This window comes from Patella vulgata, chromosome 6, assembly GCF_932274485.2.
Source record: "Patella vulgata chromosome 6, xgPatVulg1.2, whole genome shotgun sequence".
NCBI classification, from domain to species: Eukaryota; Metazoa; Mollusca; class Gastropoda; family Patellidae; genus Patella; species Patella vulgata.
In genome coordinates, this window is record NC_065884.2 from 13,487,666 (window position 1) to 13,506,797 (window position 19,132).

Below are 19,132 nucleotides of genomic sequence, written 5' to 3' on the forward strand. Positions count from 1 at the left end.
AATTCGATATAAGAGTAGGCCGCAGTGCCGCTGCCCGGGCAAAATTTCCCTCATAGCGCATTGTATGGCGTATGCCCGTCTTCATTAGCCCAGTTCGGAGCAAAACAGTAGAACGTTAAACCCCATTTCATTTAATTTTTCGTATTTGAGAAAGATGCTTAGAGATCCCACCCAAAATATTTTCTAAGATATTTATAAACATCGGTTGATGTGTGTAATGGCGGAACAAGCTTGCACCGTTTAGAATTTCTTAAAATCATCACTGGTAAAGATTTATGTAAGCTGTTCGGGTCTGACATTCATGTTAATGGAATGTTAATTTGTCGAGTTAATCAGTTAGACACGCTGATGGTTGATTTGATAGATGAAAATTAGTAAATATTTCATTTTATCACGTAGATATAATCATCTTTAAAATGAGATCAATTTGTATTAAATTTCAAAGCATTTCCTGTTACATGTGATAACGTTTTATCAAGTGCTTTGGTCTGATTTTCCATAACATTTTTAAAAGATCTTTGAAATTGGACAACTGTATACGAAATTACGGCTAGGTTTTATCTGGTAACAGAATGGTATTAGTGAACCCCGGGTTATGTCAAGTCAGGAAGGTGGACAGATTATTGGTAGTTCAGTTCAATTCGAGCTCAATATTTTAATTTAATTAAGGATATAATCAGGTTTGCTTGGCTTTGATTTAGAAATGGAATGAAATAGGGTTTTACGTTTTACTTTTGTTTGATGTTATGCCATGCATTGTACTGCGACGCATGCAAAACAAAGCACTTCACTGGCTTCCAATTCAAGCGAGGATTGACTTCAAACTGATGTCTATTATATATCAATGTGTGTACTGCGTAGTGCCATCTTATCTGAGATCAAGTACGAAGAACATCATTGTTGTCCAAAAATATACTGTATACTCAACAACTTTGGTGTTGTTACTGCCAATTGGTGGAATTCTCTATTTTAAATCCAGATTAAAAACAAACTTATTTGAGAAATATTTGGAAGCGTGATTATATTTTTGTAGCGCTATGGGCACGACTATATGTGGAATTAGCGCGATATAAATGGACTTGTCATTATTATTACTATGAGGGACATTTTTGTCCCGGAGCAGCGCTATGGTCAACACTTATTTCGCTCTCCACTTATTTCGAGGAAATTTCTAGGCCAACACCCATTAGCCTACCACACCTACTGAGCCACAATGGCCCCCACTCGATTAAGTCAAACAAAAGCAATTAATATATTTGTGTTGACTAATGCAAAATAAGTGAGATAATTATCTGATTTAAAAATAATGTCCTAATTAATTATGCCATTTATCCTGTAGTTCTCTTTCTCTAATTAAATAATTAACGTACACATTATTGGTGTAGTTATGTAATTATTCCACCATGATGGATCCATCTGATACGAACTGCTGCAGCCTTGAAAATACATTACATAACAATCGCTGATCATTGTTTATTCACATTGTTTATAACTTGAGTAGTTTAAACACTCTGTAGGCTAATTTACAATTGCATATTATTAGATAAATACAGTGTGTACGTTACGTGGTTTTACAGATTGCTATGGCTGTTGCACGGTACCAACATAAATTAGGGCTTAAAATACAGCACTGATCTCCATCCTTAAAACCACAATTAGAGCACCTATGTGATACACGTGAACTTTTCAATACTTTGTCCAACTATTTCAAAGGGGATCGCATGATAGTAACCTTAACATTGAACCTTATTGGTCAACGGGTCTTAATTCGGACTCGGTGGTTATTAGATAAAAACAGTGTGTACATAGTTATAAAGATGGTATTTATCTTCAGTTTGGATAAATTGCTATGACTGTTATATAGTGCCAACATAAATTAGGGCTTAAAATAAAGCATTGATGGTCATCCTAAAAACCACACCTAGAGCAACTATGTGACACACGTGAACTTTTCAATACTTTGTCCAACCTTTTTAAGGGACCCTCTGATAGTAACCTTGGTCCACGGGGTTAAATTCGGGCTATGTGATCTAGACCAAGATAAAGCATTGATTGCCACCTATCTCTTTACAATTACAAGAAAGCAACTAGCTTATCTTTAGGTGGAACTCTCGAACTTTTACAATACTTTGTCCAAATACCCCCAAAGGGACTTGGTGATAGTAACTATATATAACGATGGAACTTTATTTTCCACAGGTTTAATCCACGTTTCTCGTTTATCCAGGAGGGCTAGGGTAAGAGGGTCATTACAACAGCAAATCTTTATATGTATAATAATACACACTTATCATTCCAAAACAATATCTTTGGTGTACACTCATCTAATACTACTTTCACTTCCACTTTAACCTCTTCACATGTCTCGTCTATTTGTTTTAACAAGTTGTAAATGTGGGTTATTTATATTATGATATGATGTACCTACAGTAAATTGCTTGATGGTAGCAATTCTTTGGATCCTTGTAGAAATTCCAGTCTCATAAATTAATAACTGGGCTATACGTGACAAGGAGTAGCTAGGGTCGCCAGTTCAACCACGTGGGTTTTCTCCGGGTCCCCCTACGCGCAAGCAGAACATTGAAATAAAATTAAACCATATGTTTATCCCGAAATGAGCTAGTTTGTGCCGAGTGGACGTTAAACCCCATATCTTTCTCTCTCCCATTAATATCTGAAATGAAATAAAATGGGGTCTAACGTCCTACTTTTCTGCACCGACTGGGCTAATGAAGACGGTGTGGTTATATCATAGGAATACGATCTATTAAATTTTACTAAACGCTATTAGTTTAATATTTATGAAATATCGACAGTAAATTGCTTGAAAACGATTTTGGGTGTTACCCAACAAAACACGTAAATATACAATCTAAACAAGGTGCCTATACGATTTCAAGTTTAGAAATTTGGATTCTATAGTGTTGAGTATATATCAAGCTTTTTCAAGTGGCTATAACCTCGCACTTCACCCGAACTAAGAAATATACAATACGTACATCATGGTTTATCAAACGTTGCAGCTGTAATGAAACTTGCTAATTCCACATTAGAGGAGCGGTCCCAGATTTCATGTGGTTCTCGTTGATAAAATTAAGTTTAAGTATATAAAACTAAACACCAACATGTAAAGAAATATCTCCAATCGCTTGTCTGAAAGTTTCAGCTCAAAATAACTGGTCAAAGTGATTTCTTTAGTTTTTCTGTAACTTATTTAAGGCATTATTCTGTTGAATAATCACGACCATCACTGACGACTATAATTTCATCCTCGGTATCCCCAGTGGCCTCTACCCGTTCTGCTCCGCAACCCCCCCCCCCCCTGTTCATTCACAGGGGAGACACATAGTTCAATTATCCGCCCTTGACAATTGTGCTAATTTTGACTACCAATCAAAAACTTGGATAAACCGATAATATTTCGCATTTTGTTGCGAATAAGGTCGCCGATTAGTTGTTGTAAACTAAGGACCTCTTTTTGTGTGGATGTCACTTCTTTGGATATTAAATTGCAAACTTTCTCACAACCAAGCTTAAAAGCTGCTGTAACGTAAACTGTGACGATAATTCTGGTATGTAAACCGTTTTGTGATTGTTTCGTAGTCAAACTACGTAGCCAATGAAATCATCAAGGGCAGGTAATTTGAATTTGTGAATACCCCATGAATGGACCCAGGGGATACCGAGGATGCTGTGAGCTATGCAAGTTTGTGGACCCTGTTATCCAGGCACTTGATAATACCCTAGAATTTGGGAAAACACACATAGAAACTGAAAATTTAAATGTATGTTAATGTTTTCTGTGAGTCTTTCCTACAACATTAACCTTTTTCATTTACTATAATAAATCTGGCACGATTCATTCAATAACTGCTACATTATAGCAGCTCAAACAAAGAGGTGTCTTACCTCTCAACGGGACCAGATGTAATGGGAGCGGGTTGACTGGGCTGCGGGACAAATATTAAAGGGACTGTCTATTTATCTACCATACTGACATACACATTGCATATGTGTGTGAGTTTGGCGGACCATGACCTGAATATGCCCCTTTACATTGATGCCCTGGCCCCAATTAAATTTTCAGTCAGGGGCCCACGCAAGATTAACCCGACCCTACATGTTAATATTGTATATCATTCGAACTTTTATCATAACCATAATATTTATGTAGATCATGTGATCATGTCAGAGCTAGGATGTGTTTGCCCCTTCATTCGAACGAAATCTCAATGTCCGTGTATTCAGTCTGCTGCCAAGCCACCCTTGCTACTGTAACACATGGTCATTAAACCGATATTATAAATAGTCTTTTTTAATAAGGTCACAAAGTTGGAATTTTTGTAAAGAAAAGTCGAACAAATTGTATCTTAGTTCTAACAACTGACAACTATAGGGTAGAGATATAAAAAAATACGGCTAAAACAAAACAGCTATTGAGGTATCTTTCACTAAATGATTAAGATATTTAAGATATACAAATTCCACCATAATTATTATCAGAGTTAAAAAAAAAATATTTGAAATGTAAGCTATATTTTCCATTAGATAAGAAATGTATTTTTTTTTAATGTGATGAGATATAATATTCATTATGTATTTTAAATTGAAATATCTCAAATATTAAGATACATGGTTATTATAACCGCACATGTACGCGTGTATCAGGTTTCGAAGAAAAACATGTATAGGTTAGAACTGATAGCCTGCTGTAGATGTATGTATTCTCTGCAGATGTATACTGGAATACAAATGCCTTTATGCCGTGACCTATGACCTATATGTTCTGATGGTAACTGCAAATGACTAATAGCATATGGCAACTATATCTAGCCCCAGGAGCGAGCCAACAACATGGGTACTCAAATACTAAACTACTATTTTTTATTTACATGAGGTCAATATTTTTTGTAGTCGGAACAAACTCGAGTAGTTTACACCCTTCCCGACCACAGAGAGGGTTGTCGTAAATACAGGAACCATGTGCTAATAGCTCTGCCATGTTGTATTCAAAATTAACAATAGCGTGAGTTCAGATTTTTTTTATCAGTTTAAAAAACCTCGATATAGGCTAATTGTTCGGAAATCATGAATCGGTGCCTGTCATGCACTTGGTCTTAAGACGTGTTTCATATTAAGAAAACCCCTGTACGATTGTCGTAAATACAGGAACATACTACTCTAATTATGTCATTAGTCACTGGTTGTAACAAACTACTTACAGCAGGCGGCATAAGATTTCGCCACCAAGATTAAAATTTATGATGTCATATCACGATTTTGCGCCATATTATTTCAAAATTGTGATTCATTATTACAAGTACCGCCATTGCCCTTTAAATATCAGGGATGGAGACCATGACTTTTTCTCCAAAGGTTAAGATTTAATCCAATTTTAAACTTATCCTCCACCTTATGCGCAATTGTCCAAGGAAATGAAATGGCTTTTAACGTCCTACTTTTCCGCTCCATCCGGGTTAATGAAGACGGCGGTACGTTATGGAATATTTAGCTCATGATAAACCTGAACCAAAGTTGAAAGTTTGCTTAGCAATCTAGTCCAACATCTGTTTTATCATACTATACGTCTTTCACTGATATCCAACTATATATATATATTCTAGTTAGAAAGCTGGTGTATATTATATATATGTAATGACTTCTCCAGACTTATAACAGATAGGGTGTGGCTCTCAGATTCTATTTCTTTACTGGGTCCATTCTATAACAAATTCGTGTTTAAGCTGTATCCTCGTCCTTATACAAATATATACCCTTATCCTTATACATATCCAAGCTGTATACGCTAAAATACATACCCATCTTTATACATAAACCCTTTTTAGGCTCTGGTCCTTATACATAAACCCTTTTAGGCCCTGGTCCTTATACATAATGTTCCGTTTTTGGACTCTCGTTATTATACATATCCCTTCTTTGCACATTGGTCCATATAAATATCCATATACATAACCCCTCGTTATACATATCCCCTCTTTAGATTTTGGTTGTTATATATTATTATACCCCTTTAGACTTTGATCCTTGTAGATAACCCCTTTTCAGACTCTAGTCCTTATGCATACCCCCTTTTCGGACTTTAGCCCTAATACACATCCTCTTTTCAGACTAGAATCCCTATCCAAAATTGACTTTAATGCAAACCCACTTTTCAGATACATACTAACAAGAGGAACTGGAGTGTTTGTCATTGGCGACGGTTGTATCGATTCGGGTATATTATTATATACTAATCTATCCAAGGTATATGTAAATTCTCACTCTCATTTTCACCAATAAAAAATAACTACCATCTCAGGAAGCAAGGACAGCTGTCTAGTCCTTCGGATGAGACGAAAACCGAGGTCCCGTGTATATATTGGAATGCACGTAAAAGATCCCTGGCAGTTGGAATTCGATATAAGAGTAGGCGTATGGCGTATGTCCGTCTTCATTAGTCCAGAATAGGAGCAGAACAGTAGGACGTTAAACCCCATTTCATTTCGTATCCTTTAGATTGTACTGTTGTGTGATTGTAATCATATTGAATAAAACATTGTTTAAAACAGATTCTTACACGGAAAGGTTATAAACTGTTCCTTAAAAATATAAATATTACATTTGCTCTGCTCAAACGGCTGTAGAAATCGGTATTAGAATTCTAAAGACTGGCACGATGCTTAACGTGTTAGAGTCGCGTTTCAAATTTAATTTACAGAAACTATCCAATTTCATATGATGGAGAATTTATGAGTTTAAAATATTTTTGAACTGTTTGACATTCAACGTAGAACGTACTCAGTGGTAAGTGTATTATAGCTATGATGGATGCAGACCGATTTTCATGCCACAATAACTAGGTCACTTTCAAATTATCGAAGATGGCTAAAAATGTTTCTATTTAAGATAAATACAAAGTGCGTTTATAAAGTTTTTTTACTACATCAATAAAGTCATTGTGTTTGTCATAGTTTTGTATTTATTTTTTTTTTGAGAAATATGTATATTATTTCTTTATTTCTGCTTATTTGCAGTTTTTAAAAGCAAAAATAAACTTTGTAAAAGAGGGCAAATGTGTACAATATTAAATAGTTGACTCAAGTTGGTCAGTGCTTAGATATATATTAGGAGAGTCGAAAGTTACTTACAATATGATATTAATTACATTACATTTATTTTTTGGATGATGTGGAGGAGTCATGAAACCACTTTAATTTTCATTTCAAATTAAAGAGTCCTAACATAGATAAATATACTTTAGACTGGTCTACGGGCATACTAGAATATCTCACGATAATGTACAAATCTCATCGGTTGCTTTGTGGTAAGCTAAAGTGAGAACTTAAAATAAAAAGAAACGAAACAAAACTACTTAATTACTACATACAGTCAAGCATTGACTCTTCGCGAAACTGGTTTAGGCTGAATGTTTTACAATATCAAATTCCGCATTCGGTTGCTTTGTGGTATGCTAAAGCGAGAACTTAAAATAAAAAGAAACGAAACAAAACTACTTAAGTACTACATACAGTCTAGCATTGACTCTTCGCAAAACTGGTTTAATGTGAACGTTTTACAATATCAAATTCCGTATTCTTTCTAAAATGTTAAAAGAACACGAACTAACAACTTTGTACCATCTGCCGCAGCAGAACGTCTCTGACTCACACCAAACTTTCTTCTTACTCAATGGATATTTTTTTGTAAATATGGGTGACCTATCGACAAACACTCAATTTAGATGGAATTCACCCGCATGCCAGCTACCTCTAGTAATGTCGCTTCTATACAATGAAAGTACATTCCACCATATAACCATTCTTTAATAAAAACTGCGTAAAACTGGTCCAGATGGAGACAGGATAAATTTGGGACTGGCCAAACGGAAAGACGAATAATAGGTCACAACTCACGCATGACACGTGGAAAAAATATGGCGCTATGTTTTCGTGCCAGAAACGCCTTAAGGTAACAATGATCTATCCCCTGTATATAATACTACTAGTACTATACTACTACTGTTATGAGCCTTGCAAGCACTAGTAAGATCAAGATGTCCACCTCTAACCTAGTGCCAAATCTATAGCCAAATATTTAGAACGATCAAGATATAATCTGTTGTCCTGAAGCAATGATGATTAAGTAAATAATACTTTTCGGTTTTGATACTGAACTGGCTGCAGTGTTGGTTTCTTTTGATAGGAAAATCTGTTAGGTTCATAAATCAAGCCTTAGTAAAATCAAGATGCCTACCTAGTAAGATTTCTAACCTAGTAATAGTTAGTGTATGTCAAATCTATAGCCAATTATTCAGAACGATCAAGATATATTCTGTTGTCTTAAAAGAATGGTGTTTAAGTGAATATTTATTGGCATTTTGGTATATCCCTGCGTTAATGTCATTAATAGAGACGGGCATGATTCAAACGATAGAAAATATCACTGATCAAATGTCAATCATTATATAAACATGTATGCCAAAATATATTCAAACAGTTAAACATACATTATGCAAGAGATAAATCTGTCTATTGCAGGTCTTTCTTTAGGCCTGAAATGTTATCTAAATTATTGATTAGACATTAATTAACTTATCCAGACCATAATCAACTCTAGATGGCATCGCTAGCCTGCGATCTTAAGTGGATTGTGAGCCGATTTACTGCATAACTTTCCTTCTCGATTAAACGATTAATTGGATAATCGAGACTATGCTGTTTATCGTACTGACTTTAGTAATGATGACCGAGTCTAGGCAGAAATTTCATTCGCTTTGTTCTCGGTTCATAGTGGATCAATTTGAATGAAATTTTCAGCAAATTATCTTTACGTTATCTAGTTTTTAATTATTATAGTGAGAACTGCCAACTCGTTATCGAATCTCCCATAAAGTAGTTCAGCTGTCCGGGCAAAATTTCCCTAATAGCACACGGTATGACGTATGCCCGTCTTCATTAGCCCAGTTCGGAGCAGAACAGTATAAGGGCGTTAACCCCCATTTCATTTCATTTCGGAGCACAACAGTAGAACGTTAAACCCCATTTCATTTCTATTAGTTTTACATTTCAAATTAACATCCAACTAATATTGCAGTCAAGGGACATGTTAAGGGGACGCATGCGTTGAATGTGTTTTTAAACACCTGTATGGATACTTAATATATTTTAATTTATATATGAATCATAGATTGGTTTGAATTGAATTCAATAATGGTGTGCGCTCCAAATGGGTGGGTGTCGTACACAAGAAAGGGTATGCCTAATCTTTGTAGAAGACTCAATACATGCTTCAATGTACCACATATATCCCGTATGGAAACACGTATTTGATAATGGTGAATTCTCAAATTTCTTCAAGATCGGCGTCGTACACGATAAAGGGTATGCTTTAACCTTTGCCGAAAACCAAATACCATTTCTCATTTACTGTGAAGCTATTACAATTCCCCTTGAACTTCGTATATATAACAAATGTCTATTTTTAGTAACACTTCATCTATACACGAGATTAATCTATTATCTTAAAGTGAAAGAAAATACATCATTTGGTAAGATAAATGTATGTAGAAAACACAATTCTCGTTTATTATTGGTAAACTTTACCATTTGTCTATACAATAATACGTATTCTGCTACCGGTTTCAGTCTACGAGAAGGCATATCAGGTAGGGGCGTTACCGGTATCGCTGTTTCGCACAATTGTTGCTATAGTGTGAGAATCTGCTGCAGCGTAAGAAAATGTCAGCCGCACTAAAAGCCAGAATTTTAACACGGGATTAATAAATAGGTTTATGGTATGAGAAATGATTCAAGAGGAAATACAATTGCACGAATCTCTATTTTCGGCTAAGTCCGTTTTATTCTAAGAAAGCGAAAGGTTCGGGTTTTTTTTAGAAAAAGATCTAATTTTAGTACGTACAGTTCACGTGACAGATGTATAGACCTTATTGAGGAGTTCTCATGTCTGTTAGAGAGAGAAATGGGGTTTAACGTCCACTCGACACAAACTAGGTCATTTGGGGACTAACATTTTAATTTCATTTAAATAATTCGCTTGCGCGTAGGGGTCTTTAGCAGTGTATGGGAGGAAACCGGAGGACCCGGAGAAAACCCATGAGGTTGGATAGGCGACCCTACTCCTTGTCACGTACAACAGGGGATCCGAATCCACGTCAGTTGACTCAATCACAGGCCTTATGATACAGCGCGCACGTGCTAACCATTCGGCCATTCAACCCCCTCTCGTGTCTGTTTCTGGGTTTGATAAAATATAGGGTTACGTACTTCACTATTTGATATTTAAAACCAGAATACTGGAATAAAACAAATACATTTCTCAGACAATTTCTCGTAATTCTATGTAGGGAATTCTAGCTTTTGTTTTCTTTTTACATAACCATTTAAATTGGCTGTGCATGTGCCTTGTTATCGTATCCAATATGGTTACCCATACCGTATATTCATCTAAGGATTCTGAATTTCTTCAATTGAGAAATTGGTTAATTGCCAATACCAAGTCAAAAATTGAACAAATTTTTAGCAATTTATTATTAGAAGTTTTGTTTTGTCAATCGTCTACAACGTGTTTTATATAATACGTATGCATAAGGATGGAAGCTGAACTTCGACAATTGGGAAATATTGGTTCATATTTCCAAGTAATAGAAATGGATTAAATGTCAATACCAAATCAAAAATTGAAATGGTTTTCTGTAATTTATTAGAATATTTGTTTTACCAATCAACTACAACGTATTTTTCATAAAATTTTTGACAGATATTTTGAAAATTTTGCATATTTCTTAGTGATGGAAATGAATTAATTGCCAATACCCAATCCAAACTTGAACAAATTTTAAGTAATTTATTAGAGCCTTTGTTCTAACAGTGATCTGTAGCATTCACTATTTTTTTTGTAGCCATCCCATTTTATATATGTATTTTGTATAAAGTTTTTTATAATTTTGTATAAAATTTTTCGTAATTTTTTTAAAAGTTTTTCATAATTTTTTTTAAAGTTTTGCAATAATTCCATAAACTATTTTTAGTTTAAATATATAAATCCATTAATTAAATAATACGTTAAACTAAAGTTGTACATACCGTTTACACTGTAATAATCCCTGATTGTTGATACTATGAGTTATACTCCAAATGTAGAGGACGCTAGAAGCCGAAAAACTGGAAATGCTTTCAAATACATTAACATGTATATATAATATCCGAAAAAAGAAAGAAGGGGTGTAGCGACATTTCCTCTAGGTTTTATACACAGCGCCCACTATAATGTATGATTCAGAACCAAGAACACAGCTATTCTCACACCCCTTATATCCAACACTCACTGCGAGCAAGCCACCGGTTCCAGCACACACACTGAACTAAACGAACGCTGCCCAGTCTCGCTTCCTGTGTAATTTTATAGGCCTGTGTGTTTAATGTGCCTCGGGGTTCTGTACAACGATGCCATAGCCGCCTTAGCTTAATATCTTACATATAAATACATAAATAAGGGGTTAATTGATAGATAATGATGAAAGAGCTTTGATATAGGCTTGTTATATATAAGAGATAAATATTCAGGAATTAATGAACATGCGTTCTGTTTATTGTCGATGTATTCGCGTAATGATGTCATTCTTGACACGATTTTAAACGTTTATTTAGATTCACGATACGCGTGTTACGTTACATCCATGGGGTAATCGCTATAATCAGTTACGTAGTCGTCTTTCACCCTTAACCTTCTATTAATTAATCAATTTTGGTTCAGCTTCTCTTTGACTAGATTTTCATTTTTTGTTGGGGTTGGGGTGGGTGTTTTTTGTTATATTTTGGTTATTATTTTTTTTATTAAAATAAAGAATAAAGATGCATGGTTGTTTGGTGGTCCAGTCGTCTAACACGTGCGCTATACATCATAAGGACTGTCATTGAATCAAGTTTCGTGGTTTCGAATCCAGACTTGTATGTGACAAGGAGTAGGATTAATTTTGCCTGCCTAACCTCGTGGGTTTTCTGCTAAAGACCCCTAAACGCGAGCAAATTATTGATATAAAAATGTGCCATGTGTTTTCCAAAATAACCAAATTGGTGTTGACTGGAAGTAAAACACTATTCCCCCCCCCCTCCTCTTTTATTACACCACCCAACTGACAATGATCCGTCTCTTTGGATTGGATTATGTGTTAAGAGTCTGCGAGTTTTAAAGGCTATATAGCTTCATTGACCCTGTTCGTCTGATCATTTGAAATTTACAACAGTGCCGAGAGTTTATCTATTAAAATAATCACGTTCTTATTTTTTTACTAGTGTGTGGTTTGTAAGGGAGTGGGGCGCGTCATGTAAACCGTAAGTTTTACAGATTTTTAGTCAATCGGCAAACCTCGTCAATATTCAACGGAGTAAGACTGAAGCGATACTATCTTCATATCGCAGTTTGCTACGAGTATATACATCTGCGAGCAAGATACAGTGTGTGCTAATATAAAGACCATGTGTGTAATTTAATACTGTAGCAGAAGCCTATACTAACAACATATCCTACAAACGGTTCCCATCATATTATATACACTGTCTTGTTTTCCCGAATTCCTCCCTGATTACGTCACCTCAGCTATAGCCTCTCTATTATAACGTCGATCATCTTGTGAAAGAAAATTGTAATGACTTTTGTTCGGAAGATTTAAGGTGCCGTTCCGTCGTTAGGCGAAGGCAGAGTAGGAATTTGTGCTGCAGGAGGAAATGACAAAGCAAATTCTAGTTATTTCACATTTTTTGTTTACAAATGTTTCCCTTTATTTAGGAAATATTTCGACATGTTAAGCTACATCAAATACAAACTAGTCCAAGTTCAGCCTTTAAATAAACCTAACACAAATACCTATTATGATTCGTCAGCCATCTTCGCATTCCATCTTTGTGATCTAAATGTATTAAATTATTTAAACATATTAAATTAAACATAGAGTTATTGTAAATTTAGAATGGCGGTTGAAATGAAATGAAATTAAATGGGGTTTAACGTCCGACTGTTCTGCTCCGAATGGGCTAATGAAGACGAGCATACGAAATACAGTGTGTCATGAGGGCAATTTTGCCCGGACATCGACGCTACTCTTATATCGAATTCCAACTGCCCAGTGATCTTTTACGTGCAATGTATACTCGGATTTTCATCCCCACCCAAACAATTAGACACCTGTCGTTGTCAGACCCTCCGTCCTGCACCACGTAGAAGGGGAAACCACGCTGGAAAATTACGATGAACCTTCTCGGCCAACACCGGGAGCGAACCCGCGAACATCAAACTAAGGAAACCAGCATCTTACTCACTAAGCCATCGTGGCTGTCACGTTAATTCGTACACACATGGACCTCGTCTTTTCCTATCATCCCAACGAATAGGCACAGTTTTTTGTCAGCCCCATAGATCCCATCCCTAACAACTAAAACCGAAGGGTCTTCTCGGCCTAAGACTATCAATACCCCAGTAAGCGAGAGTACTAAATTTTACAATAATGAAATAAGGGAGTCGCGGTGGCTCAGTGAGTAATTCTATGGCTCACCACCGTGGGTTCTCCTTGTCAGAGGTTCACAGGGCGGAGGGCCTGGTAATAAACAGCGTCTAGTCTTTCGGATGGGACGAAAAACCGAGATCACGTGTACTTCTTGGTATGTACGTAAAAGAACCCATGACATTTGGAATTCAGTTGTTGTCCGGGCCAAATTTCCCCAATAGCTCACTGCATGGCGTATACCTTTCTTCACCTCGGTTGGAGCAGAAACTTAGAACGTTAAACCCCATTCCATTAGTTCATTCCAAAATGGTAGAACAATTAATGAACAGAATTGTTCCGGGGCCAGTCCTAAGTGTCCACTCGAGTCATATTATTTCAGTTTTAAGTTTGATTATTTTGTGATGCTTGATATAAAGTTGAAATTAAGATGACACACCTTATCACCCTTGATGACAAGGAAATACTTATTGGTTCATAACCTTTCCACTTTTATTGTTCTGTATTTTCCTTGTTTTCAAAAAAATGAAATGAAATGAAATGGGGTTTAACGTCCCGTGTTTCTAGGTTAACGTCCGGGGTCTAAAGAAAAGATCGAGTCTAATGAATGAAGTAGTAACCACAAATTAAATTTGCGCACAGTAATCGGAAATATAACGGAAACGTACAAATATGGCAGTAGTTCATAGGATATAATATATTCAATTGTTTACTTAATATTTTCACCTTGTATATGGGTGCGGATAATCTAACGAGAGGATGGTCATCGATTCAACAGTCGTGATTTCGATGCCATGCTTGTTTGTGTCAAGGAATAAGGCCAGCTGTCTAATCTTGTTAGTTTTGTATGGGTCCCCGGTCTTGTTTCACCGCTAAACTCGCATGCATGCGCAAGCACCAAGTGTTAAAATGAAAATATAACCGAAATACTCCTCTCTCTCTCTCTCTCTCACGGACGACTGGGATTATTTACAATCAAACTAAAACAAAAGCAAAATACTGTGCAGCCAGTATTCAAATGAGTCACGTGTTAATTCCATTTATATAATTAAGAATAGTAGAATCAGTGGAAATACGGTAACCCTGTCATTACACGAGTGGGTATGGGTACCATTCGATGAAATTACCTAATAATGGACCGTGTGTCTGGTTCGTAACAAAGCCGATAAAGTCATTACAAAATAATGAATTCATTTTAGTATTAATCAAAAATTAAATTATTTTCGTTCCGGTTGAGTACTTGATTATATTTTTAACTCAAATTTGACAATTAATACTTTTTGTCACGTGATCTTGTCATTTTCTCTTCCGGATTCAACGACGTTTGGTTTATGATCAAATATCGCGCACGTGGTGAATAGAAGATGGAGAATTGGAATTAGGTCAGTTGACGCGCTTCACTTGCTTTAAATTGACTTTTATTATAAGGCTTGTGTAATGAGAGAGGGCGAGAAACGGGGTTTAACGTCCACGCGACACAAACTAGGTCATTTCGGGATTAAAATGGTTCAATTTTATTTCAATAAGTAGCTTGCTGTGGCAGGAAACCGGAGGACACGGAGAAAACCCACGAGGTTGGACAGGTGACGTACAAGCAACCCAATGAAGATGGTGTACGCTATGTGCCTTACTCACTGAGCCACCACCTCGGTTCCTACAGGGAAACAAAAATTCAAATTTCACACCTTGAAACCTATAGACTGAGTCATAAAGTACAGTTTTAAAATATAACGGGCATAGTCTATGAATGACAAAAGTTCAGGGACGGAGACGCCTTTCCGAAATCCATGTTTTTATTAAAGTTCTTAATGTGCGTAAAGTTCACACATGTGTCCTATACTTAGACCTTAATAGTTTTCATAAATGGCAGAGTTTTTAGTGCACCTCCTACCCAACTCATAAACATTAGACAACTTTTGTGAAAAAATGGCGTTGTATACAACAAAAGGCAACACATATATCAGACTTTTTTTTCGCAGTAAAACCGTTGGTTGTTTAAGCGGCATTTAGTAACTAAATGAGAATAACACACGGTACAATTATATGGAATACAAGTTACTTAAAAGTTTATTTTTGGCGATGTTTAAACGAGGGTTCTTTTTTGCATGTATAAGAGACTATTGGCAAACGTAAATTCCTGGTCCATATCATGTATCCGTATGGATTTTGCGTGTGACGTCATCGATGTGTGTGTTTTTCTCACGTGTACATGATACGGCATACGGATACGGCAGCATGTATCGAACAGTTTTCATACGGAAAAGGTCCGTATAACACCGTCGTCTGTGACATATTGAGCTTTTAGTGGCTACACAGATTAAAATAATCGGAATGTTTAAAAACATATTAAAGGCCAAGAAATGACATCGATTTAACATTGAAGTCAATGGGGGGAGAGAATTACTAGTCTGAATCCATTCGTGTTAATGGGATAGCCCACTTCCGGTCAGTGTTAAAATCACTGCGTGTGATAATGAACCTATTTAAGCTTTAAACTAATAAACACCAATAATAACCGTGACATATATAAAATAACCATTCATAATGATAATCACTCATTGGTTAAAGTTCATATATATATGCACAGAGGTCATTTGGTTAAATACTGTTTGACCACTTGGTTTGGTTTTATTGAGAACAATGAAACCGTTTCAGCGTCCCTATCATCTTTTCTATACCAATGCTGATATTGCATCAAATTGATAACTATTATACAAGTTGGAATGTTCTACGTTTTTAAATTTTTGAATGAAATAAAATCAAATCGAGTTTAACATCGTATTATATTTCTGCACCAACCGGATATTGAAGACGGACAGTATGTTATGAGAGACAATTTGACCGGACAAGGACAAGGCCTTTCCCGCCTAATCTGTGTCGAATTCCAGGGATTCGGGGATTATTTTACGTGCACACCAACGAGTACCCGGGTTTTCATCCCATCAAAACGACTAGATTTTTCCCCTGCCATACTCTCCGTGTGGCACAAACAAGGCCCGGAGTTCACAAAACATTCCCAGGCTTAAGTTAAGAATTAATCGCCTTAGTTTAACTACATATAGCCCTTTATAAAAAATGTGTTGTTTTAATGTATCAATACGTCAATAAGAAATCATATGCAAAGTTTTGTGTTTCTGGATCAAAGATAGTTCTCATAGATAGTGATTGAAAGTTGAGTAAATTCTTAACTTAAAGAAACATTATGGGAGATAAGATAAAGAGATGGCAGTTCTCGCTATAATAGTTAAAAACTAGATAGTGTAAAGGTAATTTGCTGAAAATTTCAGTCAAATTGATCCACTATGAGCCGCGAAAGAAGCGGATGAAATTTTTGCATAGTCTCGGTCATCATTACTAAAATCATTAATATAAACAGCATAGTCTCGATTATCCACTTTTTCTGATTTAATTATCTTTGGCCGTTAGCGGCATATAGGAATCTAATCCAGCCTACATCGAAGGCTAGCCTTGACATCGAGAGTTTATTATGGTCTGGATAAGTTAATTAATGTCTAATTGATAATTTAGATAACATTTCAGGCCTAAAGAAAGACTTGTAATAAGCAGATTTTGCTCTTGCATAATACATGTTTAAGTTTAAGAGTGCTTTGTGAACTCGGAGCAAGGAGAAACTAAGGAAAATCATGAGGCACATTCTTGGATAACACCGGTGTCGAACATGAGTTCAATTTTATTTCATTAATTCGCTTGAAGGTAGGGTCTTTAGCAATGGGAGGGACAATGGGGGGGGGGGGCAGAAAACCCACGAGGTTGGTTAGGCGGCCCACTCCTTGTCACGTACAACCGGGGAATCGAAACCACGCCAGCTAACTCAATGACAGACCTTATAATACAACGCGCACACGCTAACCATTCGGCCAGCCAACCTCCTATCGAACATGGGACATCTTGGTTAGTCACCTAGCATCATACTAATTGGGCCACTTTTGAAGCATGAAATGTATTTTCGTCAAAAATTCTAAACTCAAGTTCTAATTCAATTAGAGATATGAATGGTTCTATATGTTAGTTCCCGAACCACCACTTTATGACTAAACATACAGCAACAGATTTAACCAGAACAGCAATTGATAATTATACTGTGGAATAATTTACAGATAACAATCTCCTTCAGCATCTCTCCACAATGTCGACTAATTCATCAATTAATATAACTGATACTGACTTGTATGACACGAGTATATCCATCTCTCATTAACAATATTATTAATTACCTGATTGGAGATCATTTGTATCTGGACTAATTATAACGATGATAATGATTTGAAACCCCGATCGAATGGACAATCAGTCTTACATGCTCCCATACGAGATATTGGTATACGAAACTTTACAGAACGACTTTATTGCCTCCATGACAACTATGACCACCATTTTGATCAACCCTTCGTCATCCATACATTTGTAATCCGTCATAATAACTGAACAAGGTCAAACCAATCGAACTATTTCATATTGGAACTAAAGATTTTCGATAAGAGCAACCAAGGTCTTCATTTATAAAGAATTGGTTACACCAAAATTTTAAATGATGTGGTCTAAGGTACGAATTTTTAATGTCAATTGTCTCTGCCATTTTGTTGTATGGCCGAACGGTTAGCACGTGTGCGCTGTATCATAAGGTCTGTCATTGAGTCAACTGGCGTGGTTTCGATTCCCCGGTGACAAGGAGTAGGGTTTCCTTCGGATTCTCCGGTCCCCCCTCCCACTGCTAAAGATCCCTACGCGCAAGCGATTTATTGAAATAAATTGAGCCATATGTTAGTCCCGAAATAAAAAGTCATAATCTTGATGAATAAAGGTAGGCCTACATAGAATCAGTCCGTCATGAACCATCAACTTTTTACAGATATTATTTAAAAGAAAGAACAATACTCATAACTTACATTTATTCATACAAATAAAAAAAAACTCGGAGCATGTTTATATTCATAACAATTGGTAAAGATTATAAGAAATGTGGTAGCCATTAGACAGGAACTGGGTCAAGTTTTTTTCTATGTTAATTTTGTTTCTATTGTTTTAAGACAGGATACTATGACAATATTCAAACAATAGCTTACTTATATTGATGCCGGTTTGTCAAATATCACTGCACATTAAACGAAAATTAGTCATTAAGGCGCCGGTCTATTGCCAATTTTTTTATATTAAGGTGAAACAGAAAATTTATTATATGATATCACTCATAATGCATGTTTTATTAATAACTAGGTAACATATAAAAGCCAGTTCGTTCGTGTGGCGTGCAGGTAATTCGATATAAGAAACTTGTCTCGCGGTCCGGGAAACATTTCCTGCATGGTACACTGTATGGCGTAGCTTGTCTTCATTAGACCAGTGGGTGCTGGAAATTATGGGGTTAAACTCCATTTCATTTGCAAATAAAGCCCAATGCGGAAGAGGGAATTAATTTATACTAACCGGGACAGGAAATTAGCTATATGGCGTTCCCATCTACTCTTTGTCGAATGACAACTGCAAAATGTTCTTGTAAGTACACGCCTAAGTGCGCAAGTGACCTCGGATTACGTCCCATCAGATCGACTAGCCGCTGTACCTTGTCGGTGTTGGAAACCAGGCGAGAAAATCCCT

The 19,132-nt window shown here is 36.2% G+C and overlaps 1 protein-coding gene across 5 annotated transcripts in view; it reads right to left on the bottom strand.

Annotated features, from left to right (window-relative positions):
* LOC126823403 (muscle M-line assembly protein unc-89) overlaps window positions 1-19,132 on the bottom strand; it is an 80,742-nt gene that overhangs the window by 56,790 nt on the left and 4,820 nt on the right. Inside the window, exon 1 of one of the 5 annotated variants that reach the window (XM_050552221.2) lies at window positions 11,103-11,364. The exons of the other annotated variants lie outside the window; for them this stretch is intronic. The gene's annotated coding sequence lies outside the window, so the exon portion shown is untranslated. Of the gene's footprint in view, window positions 1-11,102; window positions 11,365-19,132 lie in introns of those variants that run through there. 5 annotated transcript variants of the gene reach the window in all.